The following is a 17,948-nucleotide window of genomic DNA, read 5'->3' as shown; positions in this document are numbered from 1 at the left end:
AACCAGACACCATCCTCCAGACCAGCACGGACACCAGTTCCAAGGCACCCAGTGGTTTTGCATTTTCTAATTTAATACTCGGACAATTCTTATTTTATATATATTTATATATAATATTTATTTATATGTTTATTTTATCTATATTATTTATTTTATCTTATATATTTATATATCTTATATATAATATTTATTTATAATAATGCATTTTCTAATTTAATACTTGGACAATTCTTATTATATATATAATATATATAATGTTTATTTATAATAATATATATTACATATATAATATTTTTTCTTTCTTCCTTTTTTCTTTCTTCCTTTTCTCCTTCTTAATTCTTCCCTCCTCTAGTCTGGTAATTTTGGTTGTTCATTTGTTTAAGCAGACATATTTAATTCATTCTCTTTATGCCTGTTCTATATCTCCTTCTTTATTTTCCCCTCTCTCTCTGGATTAAGTCATAGAGTTTCTCTGCCTGGTCAATTTTCTTTTCTGTTCTTTTTCCCCACCCCTGTTATATCTCTCTTTGTATGGGATAAGGCCTCTTCCATTAGCAACAACATCACTCCATTGTTTTGCTGTAGTGGCTGTTTTTGTTTTCGTTTCTGTTTTTTGTTTGTTTGTTTGTTCATTTGTTTTCTTTTCCAGGGCTACCTCAGTGAACAAATCAAAGCACACCTGATGAAAGGTCCAAACATCACTATGAGTAGAGAGATAAAGCAATCAGAGTCACAACAAGAGAGAGCAAGTAACACACTCCAAAAACACCTCCTGAAGGGCCAGTGTATGACCATTCTTTGATATAGTAGTGCTTGCACGTACAGGGCACATAACAAGCTTTTAAAACTCATAAGGGACAGAAAACTGGCCAAAATGATGAAATGGAAGAATTCTCCTCAAAAGAAATTCCAGAAAGAAATTACAGCTAAAGAATTGATCAAAACAGATATAAACAATGTAACTGAAAAAGAATTTAGAATAATTGTCATAAGATTAACCATGGGGCTTGAAAAAAAGCATAGAAGACAGCAGAGAATCTATTCTGTAGAGATCAAGGAATTAAAAAATAATCATGATGAATTTAAAAATGGTGTAAATGAGGTGCAAAATAAACTTGAGGTGGTGACAGCGAAGATTGAAGAGGCAGAGGGGCGAATAGGTGAAATAGATTATAAAGTTATGGAAAAAGACAAAGTTGGCAAAAAGAGATTAAAAAAATTCTGGATCACAAGGGAAAAATTAGAGAAGTAAGTGATTCAATGAAATGGAATAATATCCATATTATAGGAGTTCCAAAGAAGAAGAAGAGAGAGAAAGGGGCTGAAGGAGTACCTGAACAAATCATAACTGAGAACTTCCCCAGTCTGGGGAAGGAAACAGACATTCAAATCCAAAAGGCACAGAGAACTCCCTTCAGATGTAACTTGGATCGATCTTCTGTACAATATATCATAGTGAAACTGACAAAATACAAAAATAAAGAGAGAATTCTGAAAGCAGCTAGGAACAAATGAGCCTTAACCTACAAGGATAGACACATAAGGGTAGTAGCAAATCAATCTACTGAAACTTGGCAGGCCAGAAAGGAATGGCAGGAAATTTTCAATGTGCTGAATAGGAAAAATATGCAGCCAAGAATCCTTTATCCAGCAAGGCTGTCATTCAGAACAGAAGGGGAGATAAAGATTTTCCCAGACAAATAAAAACTGAAGGAATTCATCACCACTAAACCATCCCTACAATATATCCTAAGGAGGACTCTTTGGGTGGAATGTTGCAAAAACCACAAAGGACTAGAGCCATTATTGCAAGCGTGAAACCTACAGATAACACAATGACTCTAAATCCATATCTTTCATTAATAATACTACATTGGACTACATGCTCCAATCAAAAGACATAGAGTATCGAAAACAAAAAAACAAGACCCATCTATTTGCTGTCTACAGGAGACCCATTTTAGACCAGAAGACATGTTCAGATTGAAAGTGAGGGGGTGGAGAACTATCTATCACACTTCTGGAAGTCAAAAGAGAGCTGGAGTAGCATACTTATAACAGACAAACTAGATTTTAAACTAAAGGCTGTAACAAGAAGGGGATTATATCATAACTACACAGTCTATCCATCAAGAGGAGCTAACAATTACAAATATTTATGCACCAAATTCGGAAACACCCAAATATATATATATATAAAAGTAATCACAAACATAAGCAATCCTATTGGTAAGAATGTGGTAATTGCAGGAGAATTTAATATCCCACTTACAGCAATGGACAGATCATCCAGAAAGAAAATTGATAAAGAAACAATGGCCCTGAATGATACCCTGTACCAGATGGACCTGACAGATATATTCAGAACTTTTCATCCTAAAGCAGCAGAATACACATTCTTTTCCAGTGCCCGTGGGACATTCTCCATAATAGATCACATATTAAGACACAAATCAGCCCTCATCAAGTATAAAAATATGGAGATCATACCATGCACATTTTCAGATCACAATGCTATGAAACTTGAAATCAACCACAGGAAAAAGTCTGGAAAACCTCCAAATGCATGGAGGTTAAAGAACATCCTACTAAAGTAAGAATGGGTCAACCAGACAATTAAAGGAATTAAAAAATATATGGAAACAAATGAAAATGAACACATGACAGTCTAAACCCTTTGGGATGCAGCAAAGGCAGACCTAAGAAGAAAATACATCACAATCCAGGCCTATCTCAAGAAACAAGAAAAATCCCCAAACAAAATCTAACAGCACACCTAAAGGAATTGGAACCAGAACAAAAAAGAAACCTCAAAGCCAGCAGGAGAAAAGAAATAATAAAGATAAGAGCAGAAATAAACAATATAGAGTTAAAAAAAAAAAACAAAAAACAGTAGAACAATCAATGAAACTAAGACCTGGCATTTTGAAAAAAGAAACATTGATAAACCCCTAGCTAGACTTCTCAAAAGAAAAGATAGAGGACCTAAATAGATAAAATCATGAATGAAAATAGATTTATAACCAATCCCTCAGAAATATAAGCAATTATCAGAGAATACTATGAAAAATTATATGCCAACAAACTGGACAACCTGGAAGAAATGGACAAATTCCTAGACACCCATACACTACCAAAACTCAAACAGGAAGAAATAGAAAATTTGAACAGACCCATAACTAGTAAAGAAATTGAGTCAATTATCAAAAATCTCCCAACAAATATGAGTCCTGCGCCAGATGGTTTTCCAGGAAAATTCTACCAGACATTTAAAGCAGAGTTAATACCTATCTTTCTCAAGCTGCTACAAAAAATAGAAATGGAAGGAAAACTTCAGGACTCATTCTATGAAGCCAGCATTGCCTTGATTCCCAAACAAGACAGAGACCCCATAAAAAAAGGAGAATTACAGGCCAATATCCTTAATGAACATGGAAAATGTTCTCAGCAAGATACTAGCAAATCAAATTCAACAGCATATAAAAAGAATTATTCACCATGATCATGTGGGATTCATTCCTGGGCTGCAGGAATTGTTCAATATTCACAAATCACTCAATGTGATATATCACATTAATAAAAGAAAGAATAAGATCCACATATTCCTGTCAATAGATGCAGAAAAAATACAGCATCCTTTCTTAATAAAAACTTTCAAGAATGTTGGGATAGAAGGAACATACCTAAACATCATAAAAGTCGTATATGAAAAGCCCACAGCTAGGGGCACCTGGGTGGCTTAGTCAGTTAAGCGTCCGACTTCGTCTCAGGTCATGATCTCATGGTTTGTGGGTCCAAGCCCTGTGTTGGGATCTGTGCTGACAGCTAGCTCAGAGCCTGGAGCCTGCTTCAGATTCTGTATCTCCCTCTCTCTCTCTCTGACCCTCCCCTGCTCACACTGTCTCTCTCAGAAATAAATTTTTAAAAAACACTAAAAAAAAAATTAAAAAAATGAAAAGCCCACAGCTAATAACATCCTCAAAGGGGAAAAACTGAGAGCCCTCCCCCCTGAGTTCAGGAACACAGCAGGGATGTCCACATTCCCCACTGTTGTTAGGAAGTCCTAGCATCAGCAATCAGACAACAAAAATAAAATAAAAGGCATCAAAATTGGCAAAGAAGAAGTCAAATACTCACTTTTCGCAGATGACATGATACTCTACATGGAAAACCTGAAAGACTCCACCAAAAGGCTGCTAGAACTGATACATGAATTCAGCAATGTCGCAGGGTACAAAATCAATGTATAGACATCAGTTGCATTTCTATACACCAATAATAAAGCAACAGAAAGAGAAATCAAGAGACTGATCCCATTTGCAATTGCACCAAGAACCATAAAATACCTAGGAATAAACCTAACCAAAGATGTAAAAGATATATATGCTGAAAACTATAGAAAGCTTATGAAATAAGTTGAAGAAGACACACACACACACACACACACAAATAGAAAAGCATTCCATGCTAATAGATTGGAAGAATAAATATTGTTAAAATGCCAGTACTACCCAAAGCAATCTACACGTTCAATGCAATCCCAACCAATATAGCACCAGCATTCTTCTTAGAGCTAGAATAAACAATCCTAAAATTTGTATGGAACCACAGAAGATTCTGAATAGTCAAGGTAATGTTGAAAAGAAAACCAAAGCAGGAGGCATCACAATCCCAGACTATAGCCTCTACTACAAAGCTGGAATCATCAAGACAGTTTGGTATGGGCACAAAAACAGACACGTAGACCAATAGAATAGAATAGAGAACCAGAATTGGACCCAAAAATGTATGGCCAACTAATCTTCAACAAAGCAGGAAAGAGTATCCAATGGAAAAAAGACAATCTCTTTAGCAAGAGGTGCTGGGAGAACTGGCAGCAACATGCAGAAGAAGGAAACTAGACCAGTTTCTTACACAGTCCACATAAATGAATTCAAAATGAATGAAAGACCTAAATGTGAGACAGGAAACCATCAAAATCCTACACAAGAAAACAAGCAACAACCTCTTTGACCTTGGCCTCAGGAACATTTTACTTGACCTGTCTCCAAAAGCAAACAAAAGCAAAAATGAACAATTGAGGCTTCATCAAAATACAAACTTCTGCACTGCGAAGGAAACAATCAACAAAACTAAAAAGATGGGATGGGAGAAGATATTTGCAAATGACGTATGAGAAAGGGTTAATATCAAAAATCTATAAAGAACTTCTTAAACTCAACACCCAAGAAACAAATACTCCTATTAAGAAAGGGGCAGAAGACATGAATAGACAATTTTCCAAAGAAGACATCCAGATGGCTCACAGACACATGAAAAGATGCTCAACATCACTCATCATGAGGGAAATACAAATCAAAACCAAAATGAGATACCACCTCACACTAGTCAGAGTGACTAAAATTAACAACTCAGGAAACAACAGATATTGGTAAAGATGTGGAGAAAGGAGAACCTATTGCAACGTGAGTGGGAATGCAAACTGGAGCAGCCACTCTGGAAAACAGTGTGGAGTTTCCTCAAATAATTAAAAATGGAATTACTCTATGACTCACGATACAAAATCAGGCACTCTGATGAATGGAACCGAATAGAGAACCCAGAAATGGACCCAAAACATATGGCTAACTAAACTTTGACAAAGCAGGATAGAATATACTATGGAATAAAGACAGTCTCTTCAGCAAATGGTGCTGGGAAAACTGGACTGCGACATGCAGAAAAATGAACCTGGACCACTTTCTTACATCATACACAAAAAGAAACTAAAAATGGATGGAAGACCTAAATGTAAAACAGGAAGCCATCAAAATCCTAGAGGTGAAAGCAGGTAACAACCTCTTTGACCTCAGCCACAGCAACTTTGTACTCAACACGAGTCTGGAGGCAAGGGAAACGAAAGCAAAAATGAACTATTGGGACCTCATCAAAATAAAAATCTTCTGCACAGCGAAGGAAACAATCAGCAAAACTAAAAGGCAACCAAAAGAGAAGCCAAGGTGGCGGAACAGTGGAAGTTTTTTTCCATCTCGCATCCATGAAGTGCAGCTGGGTCAACACTAAACCATCTTGCACACCTACAAAACTGATTTGAGGATTAACACAACAAACTGCACAACCGGAACCACAGAACCCAGCAGGTACACAGCATGGAGAGGTGAACTGGGGGAGAGAGAAGCTGCAGAAGGCAGGGAGCTGTTTTTGCTTGGAGAGAGAGGACAGAAATGGGGGGAGAGTATGGGGAAAGCACCCCCCACAAAAGGAGCTGGAGAGAAAGTGAAAAAGTGGAAACAGCCACAGAGACTGAACTATAAAAAGGGAGAAAAGAGAAAGGAGAGGTTTAAATTCCATTAAGACTCTATAAACAGGGCGAGTGTAGAGTCTGAAACTCCACAGCTCAATACCTGGCGGTGCTCTGCTGGAAGGGGAAAATTCCCGGGAGCAGAGTGGAGTCTGGAAGGTCCTCAGGCACATTCACTGGTGCTGGAACAAGGACGTTAAGGAGGAAGCTGCTGCCAGATGTGTGTTGTGATTTTTCCATAATCCCTGAAATACTGCTGCTACCTGATCCAGTAAACTATTTATGGGACAAGCTGGCAGCCAGCCACAGTGTCTGGGCATTGGCAGCAGCATGGTGCCGCAAATATTCCTGGGTGTGGCTGGCATCTGGCTATTGCTTTGTCAGATCCTCCCCCAGAGGCTCTGAGTAGGTCAAAGCTACAGTCCCTCAGAAGTGAGGGGTCAGGAAATACAGTCACATGCGAGATAAAACTCAAGAGGGAGGTCCTGTCTGGCAATCTGACAGCTTGGTCATGGACAGTAAAAGCAGGGGGTGGACAGAAGCCAGAGATAAAGTACGGGTGTATGATTGCTGGTTGAGGAGAGCACAGAGTTCTGATACTAGAGACTGGATAGCTGGGTGATGCCATTTTCATTCTGTCCATGCATGTGCATACATACCTATAGGCACCACATCAATCAACCCCAGTAAGCTAAGCAGCACCACTTAGTAGAGAACGGAGCCATTACACTAAGCCCTACCCATCTGGGCCAACTTTCTCTTCAGGAACACCACAATCTCCCCTCCTGCTTAGTTTACAGACTATAAAGTGCTTCATAGTTTGACTTCTGGGGGAAAACAATGTAATATCAATTATATTTCAATCTGTTTGCAGGTCCATTTATTCAATTTTCTTTTCTTTTACTTGAATACCAAAATAAAATATTTTTATTTTCAAATTTTATTAAAAATATTTTTATTTTTTCTATTTTATACTTTTTTGTAAACTTTTCAAATTCTATTTTACTTCCATAATTTCAATTTATTCAATTTCATTGTATTCATATTCTCAAATTTTCAAACATTTTCCTCCCCCCATCCCTTTTTCTCTAATCAATCAAGCTCCTTTCAATAACCAGACCAAAACACACCTAGGATCTAGCATCATTTATTTGATTGTGTGTGTGTGTGTGTGTGTGTGTGTGTTGTTTTTAATTTTTTAATTTTAGGTTTTTTTTACCTTATTAATTCCTTTTCTTCCTTCAAAATGTTGAAATGAAGGAATTCACCCCAAAAGAAAGAGCAGGAAGAAATGACAGCCAGGGACTTAATCAATACATATACAACCAAATTGTCTGAAACAGCATTTAGAATCATGATAATAAAAATACTAGCGGGGGTTGAAAATAGATTAGAATCCTTCTTTATGGAGATAAAAGAAGTAAAATCTAGTCAGGATAAAATTTAAAAATTCTATAACTTAGCTACAATCTTGAATGGATGCCACGGCAGCAAGGATAGATGAGGCAGAGCAGCCAATCAGCAATATATAGGACAAACTTACGGAGAGTAATGAAGCAGGAAAAAAAAGGGGAGACTAAAGCAAAATAGCACAATTTAAGAATAAGAGAAATCAGTGACCCATTAAAAAGAGACAACATCAGAACCATAGGGGTCCTAGAAGATGAAGAGAGAGAAAAAGGGATAGAAGTGTTATGTGAGCAAATCTTAGAGGAAAACTTTCCTAATCTGGGGAAAGACACAGATATCAAAATCCAGGAAGCACAGAAGATCTCATAAGATTCAACAAAAACCGACCATCAACAAGGCATATCATAGTCAAATACACAAAATTTTCAGGTAAGGAAAGAATCATGAAAGCAGCAAGGGAAAAACAAAGTTCTTAACCTACAAGGGAAGATAGATGAGGTTTGCAGCAGACCTATCCACAGAAACTTGGCAGGCCAGAAAGGAGTGGCAGGATATATTCAATATGCTGAATTGGAAAAATATGCAGCCAAAAATTCTTTATCCAGCAAGGTTGTCATTAAAAGTATAGGAGAGATAAAAATTTCCCAGACAAATGAGAATTAAAGAAGTTCATGACCACTAAACCATCCCTGCATGAAATTGTAAAGGGGACTCTCTGAGGAGGAAAAGGATGGAAAAAAAAAAAAAAGACCAAAAGCAACAAAGACTAGAAAGGACCAGAGAAGACCACCAGAAACTTCTAGTCTATAAGAAACATAATGGCAATAAATTCATATCTTTTAGTACTCATTCTAAAGGCCAATGGACTAAATGCTCCAATCAAAAGACATAGGGTCACAGAATGGATAAGAAAACAAGATCCATGTATATGCTGTTAGACCTACTCTTTAGACCTAAAGACAACTTCAGATTGAAAGTAAGGGGGTGGAGAACCATGTATCAGGCTAATGGTCGCCAAAAAAAAGCCAGAGTAGCCATATTTATATCAGACAATCAAGACTTTAAAATAAAGACTATAACAAGAGATGAAGAAAAGGGCATTATATCATAATTAAGGGGTCTATCCACCAAGCAGACATAACAATTGTAAACATTTATGCTTCAAGTGTGGAAGCACACAAATGTATAAATCAATTAATCACAAACAAAGAAACTCATTGATAATAATACTGTAATGGTAGGGGACTTCAACACCTCACTTACAGCAATGGACAGATTATCTAAACAGAAAATCAACAAGGAAACAATTGCTTTGCCTTTAAAAATTTTTTTTAAGTGTTTTATTTATTTCTGAGAGAGAGAGAGAGAGTGAGCTTTGGAGGGTCAGAGAGAGGGAGATACAGAATCTGAAATAGGCTCCAGGCTTTGAGCTAGCTGTCAGCACAAAGCCTGACGTGGGGCTCAAACCCATGAACCATGAGATCATGACCTGAGCCAAAGCTGGAAACAACCAACCGAGTCACCCAGGTGCCCCAACAATGGCTTTGAATGACACATTGGACTGGATGGAATTAATAGATATATTCAGAACGTTTCATCCTAAAGCAGCAGAATATATATTCTTCTCCAGTGTACATGGAACATTCTCCAGAATAGATCACATACTGGGACACAAATCAGCCCTCAACAAGTACTAAAAGATCAAGATCATACCATGCATACTTTTCAGACCACAATGCTATGAAACTCTAAATCAACTACAAGAAAAAATTTGGAAAGAAAACAAATACTTGGAGACTAAAGAACATCCTACTAAAGAATGAATGGGCTAACCAAGAAGTTAAAAGAGGAAATTAAAAAGTACATGAAAGCCAATGAAAATGATAACAGCAAGCCCAGAACCTCTGGGACACAGCAAAGGCAGTCATAAGAGGGAAGTATGTAGCAATCCAGGCCTGCCTAAAGAAGGGAGAAAGGTCTCAGATACACACCCTAACCTTACACCTCAAAGAGCTGGATAAAGAACAGCAAATAAAACCCAAAACCAGCAGAAGACAGGAAATAATAAAGATTAGAGCAGAAATCAATGCTATTGAAACCAAAGAAACAGTAGAACAGCTCAATAAACCAGAAGCTGGTTCTTTGAAAAAATTAACAAAATTGATAAACCCCTAGCCAGTTTGATCAAGAAGAAAAAGGAAAGGACCCAAATAAATAAAATCAAGAATGAAAGAGGAGAGATCACAACCAACACAGCAGATATAAAAACAGTAATAAGGTAATATTATGCTCAATTATACACAACAAATGACAAAGAAATGGACAAATTCCTAGGAACATATAAACTACCAAAACTAAAACAGGAAGAAATAGAAAATTTGAACAGACCCATAACCAGCAAAGAAATATAACTAGTAATCAAAAATCTCCCAAAAAACAAGAGTCCAGGGCCAGATGGCTTTCCAGGGGAATTCTACCAAACATTTAAGGAAGAGTTAACACCTATTATCTTGAAGCTGTTCCAGAAAGTAGAAATGGAAGAAAAACTTCCAAACTCTTTCTATGAAGAAATCATTACCTTGATTCCAAAACCAGACAAAGACCCCACTAAAAAGGAGAACTATAGACCAATCTCCCTGATGTACATGTATGCAAAAATCCTCAACAAGATATTAGCCAACTGGATACAATAATACATTAAAAAAATTATTCACCATGAGCAAGTGGGATTTATATCTGCAATGCAGGGCTGGTTCAATATCCACAAAACAATCAATGTGATTCATCACATCAATTAAAAAAAAGTACAAGAACCCATGATCCTCTCAATAGATCCAGAGAAAAATTTTACAAAATACAGCATTTTTTCTTTTTTTTTCTAGAATTACAGCATTTTTTCTTGATTAAAAAAAAACAACCCTTAAGAAAGTAGGGATAGGAGGATCATACCCTGAGATCATAAAAGCCATATATGAAACACCCAACGGTAATATCATCCTCAATGGGGAAAAACTGAGAGCTTTCCCCTTAAGGTCAGAAACAAGACAGGGATATCCCTGTTTTTTATTCAACATAGTACTGTAAGTCTTAGCCTCAGCAATCAGACAACACAAAGAAATAAAAGGCATCCAAATTGGCCAGGAGGAGATCAAACTTTTACTCTTTGCATATGACATGATACTCTATATGGAAAACTCAAAAGATTCCATCAAAAAACTGCTTCAACTGACTCATGAATTCAGCAAAGTCACAGGATATAAAATCAATGCACAGAAATTAGTTGCATTCCTATATACCAACAATGAAGCAACAGAAAGAGAAATCTAGGAATCAATCCCATTTACAATTGCACCAAAAAACATAAAATACACGGAGCTAAAGTGTATTATGTTAAATGAAATGAGTCATAAGAAAGACAAATACCACATGATTTCACTCAGATGTGGAATTTAAGAAACAAATCAAATGAACACATGGGAAGTGGGGAAAAATAGAAGAGACGGAAACCAAACTACAAGAGACTCTTAACAATAAAGAACAAACTGAGGGCTGGTGGAGGAAGGTGGGTGAGGAATGGGCTAGATGAGTGATGGTTATTAAGAAGGGAACTTGTTATGATGAGCACTGGCTGTTATATGTAAGTGATGAATCACTGAATTCAATTCCTGAAATCAATATTTCACTGTATGCTAACTAAAATTTAAATTAAAAAATATACATAGACTGCTAAATGCAGAAGATGTTATATACAAAAATGATTGGTAACCACTAATCAAAAACTAGTAATAGATATGCAAAAAATAGAGAAAGTAATCAAGATATATCACTAAAGAAATCAACTTATTATGACAGAAGAGAGAAAGAGATGAAAGGAACAGAGAAGAACTATAAAAACAACCATAAAATAAGTTACCAAAATGGCAACAAATATATACCTATCAATAATTACTTTGAATACAAATGGGCTAAATTTTCCAATCAAAAGACAAAGCATAGAGCTCCTGAGTGGCTCAGTTAGTGTATTATCTGATTCTTGATTTTGGCTTAGGTCATGATCTTAAAGTGGTGAGATTGGGCCCTGTGCTGACATCATGGAGCCTGCCTAGGATTCTCTCTCATTTCTCTCTTCCCCTCTCCCACTTGTATGCACATACATGCATGTGTATTCTCTCTTTCTCTAAATAAATAAATAAATATTAAAAACAAAGACAGTGGCACTGGGTGGCTCACCCAGTTAAGTGTCTGACTTATTTTTGGTTCAGATCATGATCTCACAGTTTGGGAGTTTGAGCCCACATCAGGCTCTGTATCGACAGCACAGGGGCTACTTGGGATTCTCTCCCTCTTCCTCTCTCTCTGCCTCTCTCCCTCTCAAAATAAACATTTAAATAAAATAGAATAAAATTAAAACAAAGACATAGGGTGACAGAATGGATTTTAAAAAAGGACACATTTATATGCTGCCTTAAACAAACTTACTTCAGACCTAAAGACATATGCATATTGAAAGTGAGGAGATGGAGGGGCGCCTGGGTGGCTTAGTCGGTTAAGCGTCCGACTTTCGCTTGGGTCATGATCTCGCGGTTCGTGGGTTCGAGCCCCGCGTCGGGCTCTGTGCTGACTGCCAGCTCAGAGCCTGGAGCATGTTTCAGTCTGTGACTCCCTCTCTCTCTGACCCTCCCCTGCTCACGCTGTCTCTCTCTCTCTCCTAGAAATAAATAAAACATTAAAAAAAAAAATAAAAAAAAAAAAAGAAAGGAGATGGAGAAACATTGTCATGCAATGGATATGAAAAGAAAGCTGTTTTAGCAATACTTCTATCAGATAAAGTGAACTTTAAACAAAGACTGTAACAAGAGATAAAAAAAAAAGGACATCATATAATTATAATGCAGACAAACCAAAAAGAAGATTAAACAATTGCAAATATTTATGTATGTAAATATGGGAACAGCCAAATATATAAAACAGTTAATAACAAACATAAAGGAACTAATCAATACAATACAATAATAGTAGGGAATTTTAACACCCCATGTATGTCAATGGACAGATCACCCAAACAGAAAATCTTAAATGAAACAGTGGCTGTGAATGACAGATTCACCCATATAGATTTAACAGATATATTCAGAACATTTCACCTAAAACAGCAGAATACACATTCTTTTCAAGTGTACATGGAACATTCTCCAGAATAGATCACATATTAGGCCATAAATCAAGTCTTAACAAATTCAAACAGATCAAAGTCACCATGCATCTTTTCTGATCACAACGCTATGAAACTAGAAGTCAACCACAAGACAAAATCTGAGAAGACCACAAATACATGGAGATTAAAAACATGCTATTAGGGACGTCTGGTGCCCCAGTTGGTTAAGTGTCTGACTCTTGATTTAGGCTCAGCTCAAGCCCTATGCCGGGCTCTGTTCTAACATCATGGTGCCTGCTTGGGATTCTCTCTCTCCCTTCCTCTTTGTCTCTCCCCACTCTCAAAATAAATAAATAAACTTGAAAAAGAAAAATATGCTACTAAGTAATGAATGGGTCAACAAAGAAACCAAAAGGAAATTTTAAAAAATACATAGAGACAAATGAAAATAAAAATATAATGGTTCAAAATCTTTGGGTGGCAGCAAAAGTGGTTCTAGAAGGAAAAATTATGGTAATGCAGGCCTACCTCAGGAAGCATGAAAAATCTCAAATGAACAACCCAACTTTACACCTAAGGGAGCTAGAATAAGAACAAAGAAAATCTAAAAACAGTAGAAAGGATTAGAGTAGAAATAAATAATATAGACTTTTTTTAAAGAAAAAAAGATCAATGAAACCAGGAGCTGGTCCTTTAAAAAAAAATCAAATTTATAAACCTTTAGCCAGACTCATTAAAAAGAGAGAGGACTCGGAGAAGGAAGGCATCCTGTGGCTCAGTCAGTTAAGCATCTGACTTTAGCTCATGAGTTCAAGCCCCATTTGTGAGTTCGAGCCTCTGCGCTGATAGAGTCTGGAGCCTGCTTTGGATTCTATGTCTCCCTCTCTCTCTGCCCATACCCTACTCACACTTTGTCTCTCTCTCTCTCTCTCTCTCTCTCTCCTTCAAAAATAAATAAACATAAAAAAAGGAGGACTCAAACAAAAGTTGTTTCTTACTGTATAAATATATAATTATAAATCATGGTAAAATCATGGTAAAAACAATCAAGGAAATAAGAGGAGAAATAACAACACCACAGAAATACTAAGAATTGTAAAAGAATATTATGAAATATTACATGCCAACAAATTTGATAACTTAGAAGAAATGGATAAACTCCTAGAAAAGTGTGACCTACCAAAACCAAAGCAGTAAGGAATAGAAAATTTGAGCAGACCAATTACTATCAATGAAATGGAATCAGTAATCAAAAAACTCCTAACAAACAAAAGCTCAGGACCAACCAGTGACACAAATGAATTCTGTCAAACATTTAAAGATGAATTAGTACCTATTGTTTTTAAAGTATTTCAAAAAATAGAAGAGCAGGGAAAACTTTGAAACTTTAAAAAAATTTTTTTTAACGTTTATTCATTTTTGAGACAGAGACAGAGCATGAGTGGGGGAAGGGCAGAGAGAGAGGGAGACACAGAATCTGAGGCAGTCTCCAGGCTCTGAGCTGGCAGCACAGTGCCTGACATGGGGCTCAAACTCACAGACTCACGGACTGTTAGATCATGACCTGAGGCAAAGTCAGAGTCTTAACTGACTGAGCCACTCAGGTGCCCCAAACTTTCAAATTTGTTATCAGGTTAGCATTAGCCTAATATCAAAACAGATAAAGACACCACTAAACAAACAAACAAACTACAGGGTGATACCTCTGGTGAACATACATCAGAAACTCTTTATATAGTACTGACAAACAGAATCCAACAATGCATTTAAAAAGTTATTAACCACAATCAAATGGGGTTTACTCCCAGTATGCAAGGGTAGTTCAATATTCACGAGTCAATCAACATGATACATCACATCAAGAAGAGGAAAGATAAAAACTATATTATCATTGCAAGAGACACAGAAAAAGCATTTGACAAATTGCAACATCCATTCATGATAAAAGCCCTCAACAAAGTAGGGTTAGAGGAAATATACCTCAACATAATAAGGACCTTATATGACAAAACCATAGTGAACATCATACTTAATGGTGAAAAACTGAGAGTTTTCCTCCCAATGTCAGGAATAAAACAAAGAAGTCTACTCTCACCACTTTATTCAATATAGTACTGAAAGTCCTAGCCACAGCAATCAGACAAGAAAAAGAAATAAAAGCCATCTAAATCAGTAAGGAAGAAGTAAAAGTTTCCCTATTTGCAGACGACATACTATATATAGAAAACCTGAAAATACCAAAAAAAACTACTAAAACTGATAAATGAATTTAGTAAGGTCCCAGGATACAAAACTGATATACATAAATCTGTTGCACTTTTATATACTAAAAATGAAGCAGCAGAGAGAGAAATTAAGAAAATAATCCCACTAGCAATTGCACCAAAAATAATAAAATACCTAGGAATAAACTTAATCGAAGATATAAAAGACCTGTGCTCTGAAAACTACAAAACACTGATGAGAAAAATTGGAGACGTTCCATGCTAATGAATTGGAAGAACAAATATTGTTAAAAATGTCTATACTACCTAAAGCAATCTACATATTTAGAGCAGTCCCTATCAAAATACCAACACCATTTGTCACAGAAATAGAACCAACAATCCTAAAATTGGAGTGGAACCACAAAGGACCCTTAATAGCTATGGTAATTAAAAGAAAGAAAACCAAAACTGCAGGTATCACAATTCCACATTTCACATTACATTACAAAGCTGTCATAATCAAAACAGTATGGTACTGGGACAAAACTAGACATATAGATCAATTGAACAGAAAAGAAAACCTAGAAATGGACCCACAACTATATGGTCAATTATCTTGGACAAAGCAGGAAAGAATATCCAATGGGAAAAAGTTAGTCTTTTCAACAAATGGTGTTGGGAAAACTGCTCAGCTACATGCAAAATAATTAAACTGGTCCACTTTCCTTACATCGTGCGCAAAAATAAGTTCAAAATGGATTAAAGACCTAAATGAGAGACGTTTCACCATAAAAATCTTCTGTAATTGGCAGTAATGTTTCTGACATCAGCTGTAGCAACATTCTTCTAGATATGTCTCCTGCATTAAGGGAAATAAAAGCAAAAACTATTAGGACTACATCAAAATAAAAAGCTTCTGCACTTCAAAGGAAATAATCAACAAAATGAAATGGCAACCTACTGAATGGGAGAAGATATTTGCAAATAACATATCTGATAAAGGGTTAGTATCCAAAATATATAAAGAACTTATACAACTCAATGCTCTAAAACCAAATAATCCAATTTAAAAATGAGAAGAAGACATGAATATGCATTTTTCCAAAGAAGACATCCAAATGGCCAACAGACACATGAAAAGATGCTCAACATCACTCATCAGAGAAATGCAAAACAAAACTACAATAAGATATGACCTCACACCTAACAGAATGGCTAACATAATTTTTTTTTTTAATTTTATTTATTTTCAAGAGACAGAGAGACAGAGTACGAGCGGGGAAGGGGCAGAAACAGAGAGGGAGACACAGAATCCAAAGCAGGCTTCAGGCTCTGAGCTGTCACCACAGAGCCCAACGCAGGGCTCGAACCCACGAACTGCCGGATCATGACCTGAGCCAAAGTCAGAGGCTTAAGTGACTGAGCCACCCAGCTGCCCCCAGAATGGCTAAAATAAAAAACACATGAAGGGTGGCTGGGTGGCTCATTTTGTTTAGCATCTGACTCTTGATTTCAGCTCAGATCATGATCCCAGGGTCATAGGATTTAGCACCACATCAGGCTCCACAATGAGGGTGGAGTCTTTTTAAGATTCTCTGTGTCTGCCCCTCTCCTCTGCTCGTGCTCTCTCTCTCTCTCAAAACAAAAACAAAAACAAGAAACAAGGGTTGGCAAGAATGTGAAGAAAAAGGAACCCTACCACACTGTTAGTGTGAATGCAGTGTTGCAGCCACTGTGGAAAACAGTGAAGTTCCCTCAAAAAGTTAAAAATAGAACTACCCTATGATTTAGCAATGGCACTATTGACCCAAATAATACAAAAACACTAATTCAAATGGAGACATGCACTTCTATGTTTATAGCAGCATTTTCTACAGTAGCCATTTTATGGAAACAGCTGAAGTGTCCATCCACTGATGAATGGATAAAGAAGTGGTATGTATACACAATGGATTATTACTAGGACATAACAAACAATGAAATCTTGCCATTTACAACAACATGGATGGAGCTAGTGAGAAAAATAAGCCAATTCGAAGAAAGGCAAATGCCATATGATTTCATTCATACATGACATTTAAGAAACAAAACAAACAGCACAAGGGGGAAAAAAGACTAACCAAGACTTTTTTTTTTTTTTTTTACAAATAGTTTGTCAAGTTGGTTTCCATATAACACCCAGTGCTCATCCCTACAAGTGCCCCCCTCCATGCACGTCTCCCCCCTCCCCTCCCCACACCCATCAGTCCTCAGTTTGTTCTCAGCATTCAAGAGTGTCTCATGGTTTGCCTCTCTCCCTTTCCCCCACCATTTCCCCCCTTCTTCTCCCCCTTGTTCCTCAGTTAAGTTCCTCCTAATCCTCCTATACATACAAACATGTGATATTTGTCCTTCTCTGCCTGACTTATTTCGCTCAGCATAACACCCTCAAGGTCCATCCATGTTGCTACACATGGCCAGATTTCATTCTTTCTCATTGCCATGTAGTATTCCATCGTATAGATAAACCACATCTTCTTGATTCATTCTTCCATTGACGGACACTTAGGCTCTTTCCATGTTTTAGCTATTGTTGAGAGTGCTGCTATGAACATTGGGGTACATGTGCTCCTATGCATCAGCATTTCTGTATCCCTTGGGTAAATTCCTAGCAGTGCTATTGCTGGGTCATAGGGAAGTTCTATTGTTAATTTCCTGAGGAACCTCCACACTGTTTTCCAGAGGGGCTGTACCAGTTCGCATTCCCACCAATAGTGTAGGAGGGTGCCCATTTCTCCACATCCTCGCCAGCATCTATAGTTCTCTGATTTGCTCATTTTAGCCACTCTGACTGGCATGAGGTGGTAGCTCAGTGTGGTTTTGATTTGTATTTCCC

This window comes from Hyaena hyaena, unplaced genomic scaffold, assembly GCF_003009895.1.
Source record: "Hyaena hyaena isolate Hyena2069 unplaced genomic scaffold, ASM300989v1 scaffold_135, whole genome shotgun sequence".
In the NCBI taxonomy this organism is placed as follows: domain Eukaryota; kingdom Metazoa; phylum Chordata; class Mammalia; order Carnivora; family Hyaenidae; genus Hyaena; species Hyaena hyaena.
Note: the sequence above shows the minus strand (reverse complement) of the source record.